We start from the raw sequence: 10,566 nt of genomic DNA, 5'->3' as shown, positions 1-10,566 counted from the left end.
CTCTTGGGGCAAAGCTGCGGCACCGAAGAGAAGGTTGGGGTAAGGACTCCGGCTCGCAAAGCCGATAGGGCGACGCGCGGGGGGGGGGGGGGAAGAGTGGCCACGAGGGGAAGGCCCCAGGGGCCGCCAAGACCCGTGCGAATCGCTGGCAACCGCGAGGGAGCAGGGCCACCGGCGGCTAGTACTGGGATTAGCGCCCCCTCCCGTCCGTCTCGAGGGCAGGTCCCCCTCCTCCGGCTCAGGGACAGGCTAGAAGGGCCTGCCCCCACGGCCGCTTCCGTCTCCCCGACCCGGCCTCCGGGAGAGAGCGCTCCTTAAAGCCCTTTCACCGACAGAATCGCTGTGCTGGGGAGCGGGGGGGGGGGGGGGGGGGGGGGGGGGGGTGTCTCGGGCTCAGCGCTGGCCTCTGTGCGCGCCAGGACAGAGCCCAGGGCCAGGCTTGCCCCCTGCCCTCCGCGTCCCTCTCCGGACAGCGCTGTGCCGCGAGGGCACCCTTCCTGGCAGTGGAGGGAGAAGAGAGGGTGAGGAGGGATGGCTACCCTTGGCCTCTCGTGCTGGTCATGCTCCGCAACACCTCAGCAGCCCCTGACGCTAGGAGACCTCAGACTTCCTTCCAGAAACCATTATTTTTTGGCAGAAAATTGAATGGTGTAACCTTTGGCGGAGGGTTGAATTCACTGGTCCCTGAGAGAGCTTGGCTGGCTTCACCCTAGGGTACAAACTCACGTGTCCTCTGGGGGTTACCCACTTCCCACTAAGCAGAGGCGGCGCCAAGGGCAGTTTGGGGGTATCTTAGCCTGCTCATGATTTCCACGGAGACTTATCTCCTCTGTCCTCCGAGTTATAGCACCAGGTAAAAATCTCTGGCGTGGTGGGAAGACTTTGGCTAGGAGCCAGCGTCTCAGGCTTGCTCATCAGTGGCCCTGTGCCCCTGGATGAGTGATGAAACCTCTCTGTGCTTCAGTTTCCTCATCTGGTAAAATAGAATTTAAAAAGACTCTCCTTCACTTTTTTTTTTGAGCGTTAAATAAGATAATCCTTGAAACATTTAACATTGACAATGTTAAGTGCTTCTTGTTAATGTTATTATTATTACTTTTATATGACTCCGACTTTCAGACACGTCCCCTAGTTCCTCCCAGAAGCAGATCTCCAGACTTTACCCGAAAATGTGGTACCGCCAGGGACCCCAAGCTGGATAGCAGGGTGTACCCCTCCAGACAGCCCCGAGGCTAGAGGAGGGTTCTGAAACCAGGTAAGGTAACATTCTCTGAGAGTTCCAGAGCCTGGTGCAGCGGGGTGCTAAGACAAAGACATAATTTATTTTTTAAAAGGTGCAAGGAAAATTAGAGGGAATCGAGTTTATTTCGGTGAGAGAGGAAGCTGGAGAAACCCAGTCGTCTTAATTTCCCCCCATGACTTGTTAAGACACTGGCACCGCAGTAAACTCTATGGCCTGCCCAGCCCAGAGGTTGATTTATTTTTGTCTTAAGTCTCTGTGGCTAGTGTGAGTGAGGTCGGTGTTGGGTTTTTCAAGACCCGGGTGAGAAGGGAGGGAATATGCAAGTGGCGGTGGGGGGGCCCAGGGTGGGCAACGGAGGACAAAACATTTGAGCAAAAGTCACAAAAACACATTTTTCCCAGGAAGGCATCAGAAGGTTTGGGTTTTTTTCCCCTAGGAATTTTTATTTTTAAGTAATCCAAACACCCAACGTGGGGCTCAGACTCACAACCCCAAGGTCAAGAGTGGCATGCTCTACCACTGAGTCTCCCCTAGTGCCCTGGAGCTTTTTCTATAATCATAGTTTTCTCATACTGATCTTTATTCTGGAGAAACTAATAATGTCTGTGTCATCAAGTGACCAAAGATGCCATTATCACATGTTCCACTTTGTCACCAACTTCCTGTTTGGGCATCAGAACAGCACTGCTTTTTTCTCAAATATCTTCAATGAGGAACATGCTTGAGAGTTTTCTAGGAATCTTATCAAGTTCAGATCCCAAAACCATTAGTAAAAAGAAACTCATTAGACAGTTAGGAGTGGTCTTGGGGTTTGCCTCTAAATCTTCCAGTAGCCTTGCAAACATCCAAAACAGCTGCACAGAAAAAAAGAGAAAGGAAAAAAAAAAATCACCTCAGGATGCAAGTTAATCAAATGTAAATATGAGGAGGGAGATGGATTTGAAACTTGTCTTGCATTTTTGGCTTCTTTAGATCCAGGGAGACTCTGTATGAGCCAACACACAGAGCAAGAATATTGATCAATTCAAAACAAGTCAGGCAGGGCCGTGCATGGTTCTGAACCTCATAATGAATGGGCAGCCTTGGGAAATGTTTGCAGAAGGAAGAAAGCAAAATTGGGTAAATTTCTATGGGTTTGGCTGTACCATGCGTTGTAGGATAATGGCAAACAGAAGGGTTAAAAAAAAAAAAAAACCCGCTAGTAATATTATGGGATGATTTATACAGAATATCAGAAGGATGACCCAGTTTTCCCTTGTTTGTGGCTGTCGGCTGGCCCAAGCAAGATCAGATTAGCCGGATGAAGATAGTGTTCCTTGCCAGAACAGGGAGAAAATGCAGACGGCTTAAACTCTTTGGCTTAAGCCACTGCAAGGTCTTGTGCCAGGGAGTTTAATGGAGGTCTCTAGCTTTTGCAGTCATCAATGTATTCAGTAAGTGTTTAAAAAAATGCACCCAGCATATTGGTGAAAGTGTTCTGCTTGAAATGTGTATATTTCTAAGTCATGAATAATAGGTATCTGCCCCTGAAAGATTTACTTGTTTATTTCCTCTGAGGGAAATGAGCAAAATTGCCTAATGCATGATGCACAGAAGAAATTCTCAATCACACTGCGGCCACTTTCACCTGAGAAAATTTAAGTGTTTCAAATGCGTTATAAAAATTTCCCCTACTTTTCTAACGGTGCATTTAGTAAGCAAGGAATCCATAGTGAAATGCTTTCTATCATTCAAAAAAACCCCTGCCAATTAAAAAAAAAACTGTTGTAGAAAAACAGAGCTTCCTTTAAGTGTGAAATATCATTTCATTGTAAAAAGTTAAAAAAGGAGCGGTAATCCAACTTCCGGATACTGTTCTGAATTATTTCACCAGACCCTTTTAAAAGGGGATTAGCAGGGCTTTGGGAGCAAAATCCTTCTGTTTTATTCAATCTCTGATTTTATGTTATAATTACTGGTTGTAAAGACTCTGGAATTAGTATGCAGGCACCGTCAGGACACGATGCAGGTGCTATTCTAATGGTTCAGCTTTTTAATTAAGAAAAGAGGTAAGAAAATTGAATCATAAAAACACTTTTGTGAGAGCTGAGAACATTGAAACGACTGCATGAATAAAGCCTTTATACCTTCCCCTGACAGGTCAGCTACCAAGGCACTGACTTACGACCTTTTCAGGACCAGACAATAGTTAACAGCTTTCTCACCTTGTCTCCACCAAACCTTTTTCTTTTAGGACAGATCTTATGAAAATCTTTAAGTTGCTTGACTTCTACAAAAAAAATGGTATTGCAGTTAGAATGGATACATATCCACATTGAAATGCCTGTTCTTGGATTCCAACTACAGATGTTTTATTCTCTGGATCCTTTCTCATGAGTGGAGGAAGTATGTATGGGAGTGGAGGGATGTATGGGAGACACAGATAGTGTATGGGGCAATGGAATCATCCCTGAAATACCCATATAGGGAGAAGCAGGATGAAGGCCAAGGTAGATGCCCCTCTCAGTTATTGGGAAAACAAAACAGAGAAAGAGGCAGGGGCTGCCCGCTGTTCTGCATGTCTCTGAAATGGGCTCTTCTTGTGGAGGGGGGGATTTAGCTTGAAAGCAAAGCTCTTCTTGAAGGCAGCCTGTCTGTCTTAGTCCTTTGTAAGTTCCTCCAGCTCTCCAGTCACCCCTAGATGATCATCATCTATGAATAAAGTTGTTCTTGCCTGTGACACTTCAACGCATATCCCCAACTCTCCCCCAAAGTAATGCTGGAGGCCCAGCAAACTTCTCGGGCCCTGGAGTCTCCATGATTCTCCTATCCCAGATCTGAACTCTCAGTGAAGTCCTCAGTCAGTCTTCCTTAGGCTCCTGTAAAACTCCACCCATCACTTTTTCTTTTCTTTTCTTTTCTGAATCCGCACAGGGTGTGTGACTGGGGACCTGGTCCACGACCAGCAACCCAGGCCTTGCCCTTTCTGAGGAGGCCCGGCTCGCCAGGGCCCAGCCTAGGACAATGTGAGTATTAGGATATCAGCCGCCCTCGCAATGATCACGCGTTCAACGATTTTGTTTTCACGGCTGAGGGGGCTTTTTTCCAATGTAAATCAAGCGCTTTAGTTATTAAGGCCGAACACTAATCTCCAACAACCTTGACATAATGTGGCCGGGCGCGCCGGCCCACTTCGCACCTGCAGTCTGAATAGGGCGCCTTGTCAATGGGGGACACGCTTGTTGCCCCGGCTTGCAAAGGAGGGGAGTGAATAAGTCAAGCTTTGTGAATGCCCATGCGCGCTCTCCCTCCCGCCTTTGATCACGGAAAATGTCTTCTAATTTGTCCCTTTTTCATTGTAACAACGTTTTCAAGGCCCTTTCTATTTTTTCCGAACCACATTTTTATAAAGAACATAAATCGCCCCCCAAAACAAAAGGGGCGCGCCTGGGCCAACTGGCGCCATCATGCTGCAGTGTTTTGTGGCCCTGGAAAGTTTGTTGCTTCCTGAAGCGGCCCTCATGGCAAACCCTGACTGGAAGGCCCCCACAGTCTAGAGCTCCAGATCCGGCTTGTGGGAGGAGGATGGTAACTGGCTGAGGGAGGGGAATGTAGAGGGGACTCTATTTTGGGGGAGGGGAGAAGGATGAGGCCTAGGATAGATGTCAGAAGGGCTCTGGGGCTAAGATTCATATGATCAAGACCCAGAAGCAGATGTGTCCCTAGGGAAGGTTATGCCACTTCCTGGCCTCTCCTGAACTCAGCAGGCAGTTCCCCGACTCCGCAGAAGTGGAAGTGAGTTATCCACCTTTATTACGCGAGGCACATGTAGGTGCTCACAGCACTGTAAGCACAGGGATTCTCAGCAGCTTCTCTCCTCTCATCCTGCTACTTCCACAATTGGCGGTGGTTCTGAATCCTCCATAGAGCCCCGGGAATTAAGGAGCATCTGGGGAGGCTACCTGCCCACAGACACACCCCTAGGTCTAGTGTAGGAAGCCAGAGCATTCTAGATACAGCCTCTGCCCATAAAAATCCCGCAAGAAAATAGAGTCAGTGCCATTTTATCCAGGGCCATGAAGCAACTTCTCTGTAGAATGTGGATTTTATTTGCAGTTCACTCAAAAGTCTTTCTCTGAACACACAGGCATTAAGGACGCTGATGTCTCATTTGGTGGGATATTAATTATCAAGTTGCAAATCAAGGGGCAACCTCTGCTTCTCCTCCCCCAACCCTACTCCCAACATTAAGTTTGGGTTTCCAAATGTTTTGTGGAACCTCTTGCCAGGCATGCCTTTATCCTAGAATTTTAACTGTGTCCCCTTCTCCTAGAGTAAATAATTTTTCTTAGAGGCAGGCAGACTATTTGCCCCCCTTTTCTCCCTGTTAGTCATTACTTTAGCACAGGCTCAGGGTAAGAAAACTAACATAACCCACTAATACAGTTTAAAACACTTTGATGTCTTGCCAAGAGACACACTTCCTTCAAGAGAGAAGTCAACATTTGTTTTTCACATTAAATGGCATTTAGTTGCCAGTGGAAAAAAAAAATAATTCTAAGGACCACTTTTTAATTCGATGGATAACAACCGCAGGGGTCTAAAAGAAAATAACGACGATAGCTATAGACACAAATAACTAAATTACCAAAACGTTAGTATATCTCCCAGCTTCATTAATATGTAACAGACTCCCCAGTTAATCTCCAAAAGCTAGTGTTCCCCCTGTAAAATAGCACTCTGGGACGAATTGTACATGAGATCAATCACTGCTAATGCAGGAAGGTTTACTGCAGGAGAGAAAAAAAAAAAGCTATTTACACCTTCAAATAGAAGCTTTTCAGATTTAAGTGTAAGAGCCATACATCACCAAGAATAAATGATTATGAATTGGTAAATGCGCCCTCCAGCGATTAGCTATGCGATGCTATTTATCATTTCTTGGGTGGTGATGGTGGTGGGGGTTTTTTCTTCTCCTTTGCCTTCTTTTTAAAATCATCTGACTGTTTGGAAAGAAAAGCTTGACAAGCAGAGGAGAAGGGGAGGGGGGAACACTGCGGGAAAAGTTTGTTTTTACATACACTCTAAGTCATCCAAACGGGGCCATGCATACATACACAGGGTCATATATGGAGAGCGTAACAGAAAATAGTGTAGCCCTTTCATTTTTTCATTAGAAAATTATTTGCCCACTGAAGTTGACATAACAGCAGGGTTTTGTTTTTTTTTTCTCTCCTTCCCTCTCTTTATTGATCCCCTTGCTCATTATATTTCTCCGTTCATCTAGTCCACGCATTCAGGTAGCTCACCATCAGCATGTTTGTTTGTTTGTTTGTTTGTTTAGGAACTTTTCTTTGTGTGTGAGCGGGGCGCTGCAAGTCTGCGCTGGCGCTGGCGTGCGTGGCAGTGTGCCTGAGCAAGACTGCGGTCCGGAGCTCGCCCAGCCACAGTTGTCCAGGGAAACCATGCTCCTGCCAAGGCATGGGGTCAGGGACTCCTGGGGACCCTGCTTGCTGTTTGCAACACAAAAGCATATGCAGCCCCTAAACATTCCAAGAGAGACAAAGGCTGGAGCTGAGGACTGACTTAACCCTGGTTAAAACTAACTCACAGCCCACCTCCTTCGTCCAGTGCAGATCTGGAGGCAAGCAAGAGCCTCTGAGACCGGGCTAGGGCCAGGGGCTCTCAGATTTAGGCACCAGCCTTGGCTGGGATAGGGATCAGTGTTTGCGGTGAGGGGCACCGATTCTATTCCCAGTATTAAAGTAAGAATCTGTTCTAAAGCAGGGTAGAAGGGCGACCCATACCACTAAAATGGTAGTGTAGCAGTCATGGGATCAGTCCCAAAACTTGGGGCCCCTGGTCTGTGGATCTGTCCCCCCAGCAATGGCAACCTGAGAGATCTTTGGTGGGACAGCGGTAGTGCTAGCTTCACCTGAAGGTAGTAGAAATGTAAGCTGTGTTGCCAGTTCTGATGCCAAATGTCTAGCAGGAAGCAGGGTAGAGCAGAAGTGTGAAGGTGGGGACTCACCTGCCTACTACTGTCAGGTGGTGAAGACACGTAGGCGATGGCCCACCTCTAATAGCTGGAAGGGTCTCTACAGGTACTCTTCAAGGGCCACAGCTCCTCTGCATCCATTTGGGGGTATTGGGCGTTTGAGCTGGGAAGGAGGGGGAAGCTTTGGGGGCCAGTTACTGTGGGATGCTGGGATCCTCCCAACTGAAAGAGAAGACCAGAGCACAATTACTACATGCACCCAGTGACCCATAAATTCGGATTTGAGTGGCGTCAAGGTCCTTCTTCTTTAGGTTAGAGAGATTTTGATAAGGTTGGGAGAGAAGTCATGACCATAAGTCTATCATAGCAGGTAACATTCCCCAAGGGATCTTAAAAGCAAGCATACAGCAGACCTTGCAGATAGTCTCAAGATTATGGAATAAACCCAGGGCATGCACTCCATAGGCAGGAAAAGGGCCCACTTCAGACTTAGTTTACAGTTTGCTTTTGAAGCTAATGCATTACAAAAGTCTTGTACCTGCACATACCAGAGGAAAGAAGACTCCCCTCACCCACCACCAAAGAAAAGTTGGTAAGAATAGTTAAGAGGCTGAATCTAAAGTATCTAGTCCTGCACTCCCAATTTTAAAATATATTATGGAGCTATTACAAAAGAAATTAACGTCTAGGGAGTGGGGGGAGAAATGAAATGTCCCTCATTTTTATTTCATGCTGTATTATTTAAACTTTTCTCCCCACCCCCATGCTGTATTATTTAAACTTTTCTCCCCATCTCCCATTTTGATAGCTTATGACAGGCTGGTGTAGAAAGTCTGCCTGAAGGATCAATTCGGACATACTGACCTTCAGGGAATGGATTTCTCTCTTGCTTTTCAAAGCTGGTACCATTCTGTGCTTTGGGAAAAAGAAATGTAGAGAAGGAATGAGCTCAGGGGTTGGAAGGGTGGAACATGTACCTCCCTCCCAAGAAACCTTTAATACTTTGCACCTAATATTGACTCCAGGAAGGAAAAAAAAATTCCTGATAATAAGTCCCGTGAAGTCAGCAAATTGTCATCATGAAGATTTAATCCTGCAACTCCAGCAAACCATATTATTCATTTACTTTCTATTGTTCTTCAAGATTTTATTCTTAATTTTACATTTTAATGCCATTATTTTCTCAACCCATTTTTGAAATAAAAGATTCCCTTTATGATATGTTTTCAATAGTGAGTCTCTAAAGATCTATAATATTATTATTTATCTGAATTTTGTGGCTCTGAGGGCTGTATACACGATGTAATTGCTTTAACATGTTTTCATAAATTACATTCAGAAATGTGTCATAGTAAATTACCTTTGTAATAAAATGTAAAAAATGCAAATGGCTGTTGTCTTTATTACGTTTTAAACCATTGGTTTATCTGCACTATTTCACTTGTCACTTGCACAATATGTTGGCTAAAGGGGCGGCACAGTTTGATAACAGAGAGCTGGGTCCTGTGTGTAATCTTGCAGGCACGTACAGTTTGGGTCATTTCCTCATCTCCCGCAGAAAAGACATTATCCTGCTCATATTTACATACTTTTCAATATTTGTCAAACAATCATAAATTATAAATTAATGAAATGTTCGACAGTCTTCAGAGATCAGACTAATGAAGACATTTACCTTTTTGGTGATTTTGAGTCCCATCTTTGTAAGTTTAATGACATTTTGACGCTCACGCTTTATTAGGCTTTATTAGATTTGTCCTTCACTCCCGCTGTCATTCAGATGTTTCTGCAGAAACATCACCTGCTTCAGGTACAAGAGCAAATCAACTTCGACCAGGAAACCTTCAAAACAGGGACTCTGCAACCTTAGCTTTAAGAATTAATGTTGACTTAGGTCTAAAAGACCACTAGACATTTTTACAGTGAAAATTTTTAATAAGACTGCTGTTACATTTATTTCACTAGCAAGCAATAACATGGAAACTCAGTTGCAAGTGCCGCTGAGATATACTGTGATTTCAAAGTGATTTACAGTAGCAGTATCGGGAATGAGGGAAAGCAGCTCTGATCTTGGTTTTCATCTTTTGGAATTTTATGAAATTTCCTTTAGATTGAGGGTGGACATCCAGTTTGTAACCCTTCCCTTGAGTTCACAGGGAAGAGCTTCATTTACAACTTGGCCTAAATCAGCGGATGGGCACCATCTCACCCAGCTTTGGTCTTACACAAGCAAAGAATTCCTCCCAAATGCCATCACCCATTGAGTGCTTCACTGACCTTTTATGCTCAGAGGGAACCGCAGGTGTGTGCCTGCTCAGCCCAGGACAGGAAAGGGATGGTGTAAGCGCCATGTGTGCGTGAAGTTGACACATTTCCCTGGAAAATGTTGACTCCCCATGCTCTCATTATGATTGATGGCCACGGGGCTTTTTAATAAAATTATAGGTGATGAATTTAATTCAATCCAGAGAGGTCAAACGATCAGCCTTGACTTAAGATTCAAATAGTAAATCACATAGGACAAATGCACACCATCACCACCCATCCCCAGCCGCGTGGAAGTGAGCTGCGGCTTTGGAGCCATCTTACTCTAAACAAAGGGCAAGGAGCCCAGGAAGTCAGAATGTCAATGTCTCTGTCATCAGGTTGGGTAATTTTATTAGCTCTCTTGCAAATTTTATCAACCCGTGTTAGTACACACTACCCCGCGGCGCCATCAGACGCCCTACTTCCCTTAGCCTTGCCCATGAGGGGCATGCATCCTTTGGGACATAGGGTCGTTTGTGGAGGTGAGAAGGGGGTGCTAGAATGAGGTAGGACTCACAATCTCCCAGGATTACCTTTAAGTAGAAAGAGGTGTGTGTGCGTGTGTGTGTTCGCGCGCGCGCGCGCGCGCGTATGAGTGAGAAGGTGAGCGAGAGCGCGCGCGTATGTGTGCGCGCCGACGCGCGCGCGCGGTGCCAAGGAAAGACAATTTTAGCAATTTTAGAGGTGGCTGCCCCCTGCGAGCTTTTGTACGGGTCCATTATGTCCTCTTCTGCCACCTCGGCTTTGAGCATACACGCGAGGCATTCACTGTGGAAAGCAGGAGGCGGACTCCAGTTCCCTCTCAGAGCGCGGACTTGTAGTTTAGCCTTTGCCCCTTTATAAAATATATATCAGGAATAAAACGGCGGCCCATTAAAGGCCACAATCAGAACCTATAAAAATGTTGGGAGCGACTTCGAAATATTTCCAAACATTACTATTTTAATACACAACGGAGAGTTATTAAGCGGCTTCTTCGTGAAGCGAGCATGGCTTCCGCAATCATCAAAAATTGATATGTACCGCTAGTAAAGTAATT

This window comes from Hyaena hyaena, unplaced genomic scaffold (genome assembly GCF_003009895.1).
Source record: "Hyaena hyaena isolate Hyena2069 unplaced genomic scaffold, ASM300989v1 scaffold_1088, whole genome shotgun sequence".
Classification (NCBI taxonomy): domain Eukaryota; kingdom Metazoa; phylum Chordata; class Mammalia; order Carnivora; family Hyaenidae; genus Hyaena; species Hyaena hyaena.
This window is presented reverse-complemented; position numbering follows the sequence as displayed.